Source organism: Diceros bicornis, chromosome 13 (assembly GCF_020826845.1).
Source record: "Diceros bicornis minor isolate mBicDic1 chromosome 13, mDicBic1.mat.cur, whole genome shotgun sequence".
In the NCBI taxonomy this organism is placed as follows: domain Eukaryota; kingdom Metazoa; phylum Chordata; class Mammalia; order Perissodactyla; family Rhinocerotidae; genus Diceros; species Diceros bicornis.
The window spans coordinates 56546378-56554782 of record NC_080752.1 but is presented as its reverse complement, the minus strand read 5'-3'; the positions used below and the strand labels follow the sequence as shown (position 1 = coordinate 56554782).

At 40.0% G+C, this 8405-nt stretch overlaps 1 pseudogene; it reads right to left on the bottom strand.

The window, feature by feature from the left end:
• Positions 1–2187: 2187 nt before the first annotated feature.
• LOC131412374 (dual specificity mitogen-activated protein kinase kinase 2-like) lies at positions 2188–5909 on the bottom strand (annotated as a pseudogene).
• Between the last annotated feature and the right edge of the window lie 2496 nt (positions 5910–8405).

Genomic DNA, 8405 nt, shown 5'->3' with positions numbered 1-8405 from the left:
ATGAGCCTGGACTATCTGGTTGTGCCAGAAAGGAAGGAAATGCACAAAAAATCACATTTATTTAGACATGTCAGGTAGGAGCTGATTGAAACAGGTACCAATGACCAAAGCTGGAACAATTTGAGCAATAAAATGAATTAGTATTGTTCCAATTTTAGCATATGTGCTGCTGAAGTGAGCACAGTGAATGAATTAGTATTAGATTATAACTCAAAATTTAAAAGAAATATCCAACTCACTCTACTGATATAAATCCATGATTGAGCAAATAAATACACAGGGGAGAACAAACAGATCTCTTGTGCAGAAGAATTGTTACGTAGATTATCTCCCCTAAATGAGCGAAAGCAAAACATCCTACTCCTCAAGTGTGGGCTGTGCATGGTGACAGCCTTCCAAAGAATACACTGTGAATTGGGGAAGGAGTAATCTTACAGTGGAGAAAAATGACAAACAATACATCATCCAGTTGATCAAGGCAGACATCAACAATAAAAAGTCATGTTGATTGCATGTACTCTTGATATGCTGTGATCTTCTGCCCAAAACATATAACACAGTCAAATAAGAGAAAAACGTCCAAAAACCCATTAAGGGAAATTCGGCAAACTATATGACCCCTGCTACTTCAAACTTTGTTTGTTTTTGCTGAGGAAAATTCGCCCTGAGCTAACATCTCTAGCCACTCTTCCTCTTTTTGCTTGAGGAAGATTCGCCCTGAGCTAACATCTGTGCCAGTCTTCCTCTATTCTGTATGTGGGTCGCCGCCACAGCACGGCAGCTGAAGAGTGGTGTAGGTCCGTGCTGGGGAACTGAACCCGGGCTGCCAAAGTAGAGCGCACCAAACTTAACCACTAGGGCGTGGGGCCGGCCCCTACTTCAAACTTTTAAAGTTATCAAAAACAAAAAAATCCTAAGAGACTGTTACAGCCATAAGAATCCTAAGGATACATGATGGATAAATATAAGGTGGATCCTGGTCAGTATCCTAAAAAAAAAAGGGACATCAGGTAAAAACTAAGGGAATTGAATCAAGTGTTAACTTTAGCTAGTAATACTATATCAATATTGGTTCATTGATTGTAACAAATATACCATGTTAATGTAAGATAATAATAGGAGAACCTGGGTACAAGATATTCTTTGATCCTTGAACCATAAGATATTTCTTATAGTTCTCTTCTGTTAACTCTTCTTTCTTAAAGAGACTGGGTCACTATAACAGTGTCTTTTCTCATTAATCTTTCTTGCATTCTCTGCTACTTTGGCTGAGATTATGTAGATAATTACACTCACAGAGACTGACAGAACAGAAATATTCATTTTAATCTCTAAACAAAGCAACAAATGAGAACAATAATACAACAAAGTCGGACAAAAACTGAAATAATACATTTTCAAGAATTATATTTGCATAGACTTTGTCATTTAAAATTATATTTTCTAGTAGTGAAGAAAATTGAAACACTATGTTTCAGGGCTATACCTGAGATTTAATGTGGCAGCTGGAGAGCTTTGGTATAAAGGAAAGACTGCCAGTTAAACTCTTATTTGAAAAGACAGAGCTACAAGCCATTCTAAATTGGTCCGCCATGTCAACTGGCATACATTCTTTCTGTTCATAAAACATAAAGCCACAACAAATTCCCCCAGCACCTCATGCTTATTTCTGTGGGTTAAAAAGAAAATAGTCAATGTTTGAGAGGAAATGTCTAAGTCTTAAATTGTTCTGACATGTCGACTGTTGCTGTATCACTGCTCCGTCCACATCTTGAACCATCAAAACTGGAATAATTTATGGGGCAAACTACACAGGGAATTTTAGTAGAAGAAACAACACTTCACGTAGGCTTTGAAGGAGAAACTTTGGCAAGGTCACCTCTAAAGAGAAATTTTTGGAGTTAAGACATCTGAAGTTTGCATAACTAACACATTTTTTAAAAAAAACTATCTTCTAGATGGTAGTTTAATTTCCTCATAGCATTGTTGCAAAGATAAACGAACGTGTGTAGCCCCATTTTTTTCTCTTGTTGGTTGACTTGTACAGACATATTGAAAGAGCAGTCAGCTCCACAGCAAAGTCCAGACTGACTGACTGAACTGCTCTCACAAGTGCGAGTGCACGGCCCCTGTGTGGTTCTCTTCTGTAGGTAACAGGATAGAGGGAGTGAACACTATGAAGTAGGGAAACAATAGCCAAACTAACCATTTAAATCATAATGCTGAGAGTAAAGTCTAAAAAAAGTGAGGGAGGGTGAGAGTTGGAATCAAGATCACAGTTGGCAGCTGATATCTTATAAAAGATTATGGTCATTAGGGGAAACATATATTGGAAGAGGATATGGAACAGAATGCATGCACTTAAAATCTACATTGTAATCCATATTTAAAATAATTTATATTTAATCTATATTATATGTATATTTTATTATGGGCACTGTTTGCTTTTTCTTTACCTGTTTTGTTTTAAACCTAAATGAGCAGGTTCTGAGAAGACAGCAGGAGCAGCGTCCCCCTTTCCCAGAGACCAGAGGGCCACACAGGCTGGACAGCTAGAAGAGGAAATTCAATGTTCCCACCTCTGCGCTGGTCTCCGTGGAGGGTGCCATGGGAGAGGGTGCAGGGGCCGAGGGAGAGAAGAGGCTGGTCTGTCCTGGGCCGGAAGGGGTGAGGAGTGGAGGGGACAGATGGGATGCGGGGAGCCCATCCCCTCACAGGGAGGTGCACGTGGGTGTGCTGGGCTGGTTCAGCCGCAGCATTTTACGCAACCAGCCAACAAATCCACTTCTTCCATTTGTACCATTTGGTAAAGGCTGGTTCACAAGCATCTTCAGATCTGCTGCTTCTGCTGGGTTAATTAGGCATTTATTCAAAATTCCCGGAGATCCTGAGTGAAGGTGCTGGTGGCAGCTTGGGAAGCGGCTCCTTCACAATACCGTCCAGCAGTTCCAAGCTAGCCAGAGCTGGCCAGCTGGCCATCTGTGACCGCTGTGGGGCATCCTGATGGCCTTGGCCTCGGGGAGATGCTGGAGGCTCTCCTTCTGCCCCACTGACCATGGCCCAGCCAGAGATGGCATCCGGAGGGAATGGGGTACCTTCCAACGGCCAGCTTCCCAGGGCCAGCCCGTGCTCCAGATGTCCGACTCACCAGGTAGTCAGTGCCCTGCAACTGCTGGGAAACACGTAGGCTCGAGTTCCCACAAAGGAGTTGGCCATGGAGTCCAGCTGCCTGCTCACCCCAAAATCACACAGCTTCATCTCCCCTCTGCAGTTGGCGGGGATGTTAGAAGATTTCACATCTTGGTGCACAGTCGGGGTGCTTTTCTTGGAGATACACCAAGCCTCAGAGAATCGCGATGCTGACTTCCCCAGACTCTTGGAATTCTCTTGGCTTCCTTCAACGCCTGGTCCAGAGAGCCCTGGAGAAACCCATGATGTACAGGGAGTTACACTCGTGCAGCATCTGCAGCTCGTGGACAATCTGGTCCCTGATGGCCGGCTTGATCTCCAGTGAATCAGCTTTCTTGCCTCAATGAGGCCTGAAGGTCTATGCTGGACTTTGGTGACCATCCCGCTGTTTCCAATAACTACTAAGACTTACTGAAGGATATGGTGTAGGTTGGAGATAGAAAAAAATCATTCAAAATAACTACTAAACTTGTCTATCAGAAAATGTGGAAAATTAGAGATAAAGAAAACCCTTCTGAGGCACTTCTGTTTTCAAATATGATGAAGCAACACTTTTTCTTCCAGCCTGAAATGACTAGAAAACCAGATAAAAACAATTGTCTCCAGGAAACTAAAAAAAGAAGGTAAAGGCAAGGAATGAAGATAAAAGCAGAAGTAATTAAAAGAGAAAACCCCCCAAAAGAGAAAGGAAAAGTTGGTTGTTGGAAGTGACAGATATAATTTATAAACTTCCAGACAAAGTGATCATTTTAAAAAAGGAGTTCATATAGAAGCTGGCAATATTAGGAATAAAAGAGGATTCAACATCACAGATCCTAAAGACAGACAACAATAAGGGGATATTTTGACCAATTTTATGCTATTAAATTAGAATCAGACCTTCCAAGATCACAGATAAAAATAATCATTATACATACAATATAAAGAAGGATAGGATAGGAAGTATAGGAAAAAACAGAGCATAAAGGTAATCAGGCCGAGGAGAAAATAACCAAATCAAACTTCTTCTCACAATATGCACATATAAAACAATTGAATTAAAAACCAAAAATTGGGGAAAACAGCAGATCAGACCAGCAGAAAGAGCTGAAAGGTGATGGATGTGAAGTAATATCTCAAAAATGACATGAGCTCTATAAAAAGAAAGTATGACAGAAATGTTGATACACTTCTAGAGAACAGGGAAATAATTGCTAACATACAGCCAATCAGAACTCCAAGGGAAATAGAGGGAATGGTGACCAACGGAAATGGGAATAATGATGAAAGGTCAAGCCTTGGCCATATACTTTAAAAAAAATTTATTTCTCAATTTTTTATTTTGAAAAACCTCTATGCTACAGAAAAGATGAATGAACACTCATATACTATTCAGCTAGAACACAATTAACATAGTGCCCTATTTTCTCTCTACATACACACTTTGTTTTTGGGCCTGGACCATCTGAAAGAAGCTTGCAGATATCCTGACCTCATCCCTACACACTTGGAGCATGCATCTCCTACGAACAAAAACACTCTTCTAATAACCACAGTATCATTATCATACCCGAGAAATTGAAGTCAACAATATATCATTATAGGCTTCCATGTTCAAACTTCCACAATTGTCCACAAAATGTCCTGTATAACTTTTTAAAAATCCATAACCCTAGCCAGCTCACAGTTGTCTTGAATGCAGATCAGTCCTGTCTTTTTTTGTTGTCTTTCAGGATATTGATACTATGGAAAACTCCAAACCACATTCTAGATTTATCTGAGTGTTTCCTCACAGATTCAGGCTACACGTTTTTGGCAAGAATGCCACAGAGCTGTACTTCCAATAACCTCATAGCAACAGATTTGTGTTTTCCCCAGTATTGATGCTAAAAATTTTTTCCACGAAGCATCTATGAACATTTTGCAAAGGACCAATGGAATACAGTTTAGGGAACACCAGAATAATAAAAAAAAAAAAGTGAAATGCACTAAAATGTTTATGAGTTCAGAGAACAAAAAGCAGGTAAGGATTAAGTCATTTCTAAATCAACAAACTTCCTCATTTCCTTAGGCAATGCAAACTGAGCTGTCATAAAGTTGAACACCTACCAAAAAAAACACAAAACACTGTACAGATGAGCAACCTCAAGCTTAAAGAAATGAAGTAACCTCTCCCAACTTCTATCCTTATCGTATTTACTGTGTTCAAGAGCCGAGATTTGAAACCAAATACGCTTTCATGTTCTTTCCACTAGATTCTCTGCTTCATTTAGACTTATGTTTAATTTTCTGTAATTGACTATTCTTGAGTCTACAACTACTCTGGGGTGAAAGCGTGGCCTTTTAGTCTAAATAATAATGAAGACGCGAAGAAAGACCAATTTGTTTTTCTATTGTTCTATATTCAATAAGAATCAACCAGTATCAAGTAGATGAGGAAGGCCTAACCCCTCACAAATGCATGCAGTTATGCAACTCATCACGTGTGGGGACTGGGGTCTTGGCTCCATATACTAATCATAATATAGCCCCATTTATGACCACTTTTATTTGCCATAATTCGATCCTTGCTGTTGCCTATTGATGCTGTCCTTACGACATTACAGCAAACACCTGGGAGTCTTCAGTTTTCCCTCAAAATCCTAGGACTCAGGTGAAACTCAGGTTTTACTACTAATTAGATAATCTAACAGGTTTTCAAAAAACTCGTTACCGTTCTGCCCCGCAGTGAGGTAGCCCATAGTAAGCACGTTCGTTTTCCTCTCCATTTCAGGCGAGAGCCTTTCCCCCTCGGGTGCCTCTCCCAGGGCGGTGAGCGCGGATCCTTGCTTTTTGATTAAGAAATATCAATCAATACGAACGGGTAACTTTTAAGAGACAAAACTGCCTTCAGCCATTACAAACCACGCCATGGCTTAAAAACTTGAGTTCCATTTCTGCTAAACGCTGAGCATTTACTCCAACAGACTGGTAGTTGCTCTGCGGAGTCTGAGTCTCCATGTCACCAGTTGTCACACGTCCCCTGTCCCGCCCTCTACGCCATATTCGAAGCTCCAGGCAGAGAAGAAAGGGGTCCCCGCGAGGACGCCGCGGGCTGCGGCCAGGGCTGGACTCCGGCTCCGTCTCCGGGCTCCGCGAAGCGCCGAGGCCGGGAGGGGACGGACGTTACACTCGAGTTTCGGAGGCGAAAGATGCAACCCGGACCCGGAGAAAAGCCAAAGCCACCCGAAACGCCGTGAGCCGCCCTCGCCCCTTCACTTTCCCAGAGCGGACTCCCCAGCCGCCGCAGGTTCAAGCCTTCCCGCACCCCCGCCGCCGCGGGATCCGGCCACGCCCCCAGGCCATGGCCACGCCCCAAGCCGTCTTCCGCCCCGCTGCCCGGCAGGGGGCGCTGCTGGCCATGTGTTTTTAGGAAGCTCAATAAGTCACAAGCACAATAAATAAAATAAATCATACTAAAAATCTGTATAAAAACCATTTCAGTGAAACTGCAGGACATCAAAGATAAAGTGAATCTCTTTACAAGATCCAAAGGAATAGGGAACATTTACATGAAAGCCAAACAAATGAAAACTAAGAAAAGATAAAGGGTAAAGCAAAAAGAAAAATAAATGATGGGAGAAAATATCTCTCAACCTAAAATTTTAACCTCAAGGAATTTTATTTCAAAAATAAGGTTAAAATAAAGACAAATTCAGGTGAAAGAAAGAGAGAGAAAAAAAGAGAAAGAAAAGGAAGGGAGGGAGGGAGGAAGGGAGGGCAGGAAGGAGGAAGGGAAGAAGGCTAGAGAGACATTCTGTAACGGACAATTTAAAGGTTGACCTTCAGGAAGAAGGAACATAATACCGGAAAGAATGAATATCTGACATGCAAGAACAAATTGTAACCAAAGAAGAATTTAGACATTAAAATTACGTAATCATTGCATAAAAAATAGCAAGAAATAATTTGAAGATTAAAAGATGATTACTATGGGAAAACCATAACATCTAATTTGTAGGCAAGGTCACTGGAGTTAAAATATTTTAAGGTACTCCACTGTTCTGAAGGAGGGTAAAAATATTGATTTACTTTAGATTTTATTAGTTTCAGTGTTTATGTAAAAATTCTTATAAACTTTAAAAATAGATGTAAAATGCACAAATTCATAGCAGTATATGAGGAAAATTGAGGTGAAACATCAATCCAAAAGAAGGTAAAACATAAAGAAAAAACATAGAAAAAGAAAATTAAATAGAAAACTCCAAAGAAGACAGTGTAAATCAACCCAAATAGATCAGAAATTACAAAAATATGACTTGACTAAACTATTTGAAATGCAGGTTGTCTTTTAGACTGAAACATTTACAAAATCCTTTTCAAATCCAAATCCAAAATCCAGAGTACAAAAATGTTGTTTAAAAGATGGAATAAACTTAAAAGAATAAAGAAAGGAAGAAACACATTTCTTAATGACTCATGAAAAAGACAAGAAATCATAACTGAAATTAGAAAATCTTCAGAAAATGACCAAAAATGACATATTAGAATTCACTGACATAGAGCAATACTGGAAGTAATATATGTATAGCCTTAACTGCTCATGTTAGGAAAAATTCAAGATCAAAAATTGATCTAAGAATTGGCCTATTTAATAAGTTAAATCAATTATTAACAGAATTACTCCCAAAGAATATAAAAAGAAGAAGAATATAAAAAGGAAAATAATAAAACAAAAACTGGAGTAAAATAGAGAAGGTTTTGCAAAGAATGGTGGAATACGAATTAGAGAGATCTCTACCTTAATGTCTTGCAATATTCAGGTATGTAAAGGTTGCTTCAAATTAGAAAATTCAATGATGTAACTGACATCTTAAATTAATTTAGAGAAACCATAAGATTATTATTATTATTATTTTGTGTGTGTGTGAGGAAGAGCAGCCCTGAGCTCACATCTGTTGCCAATCCTCCTCTTTTTGCTGAGAAAGATTGGCCCTGGGCTAACATCTGTGCCCATCCTCCTCCACTTTTTTCATGTGGGACGCCTGCCACAGCATGGCTTGATAAGAGGTGCGTAGGTCCGTGCCTGGGATCTGAACCCTCAAATCCTGGGCCGCCAAAGTGGAGCTGGCGAACCCAACCACTACGCCACCAGGCCAGCCCCTAGAGAAACCATAAGATTATTTTAATAGTTACAAATAAAAAATATTTCAATTTATTTCAGCTTCCATTTAAGAGGAAATTTTAAAAAGAAATTT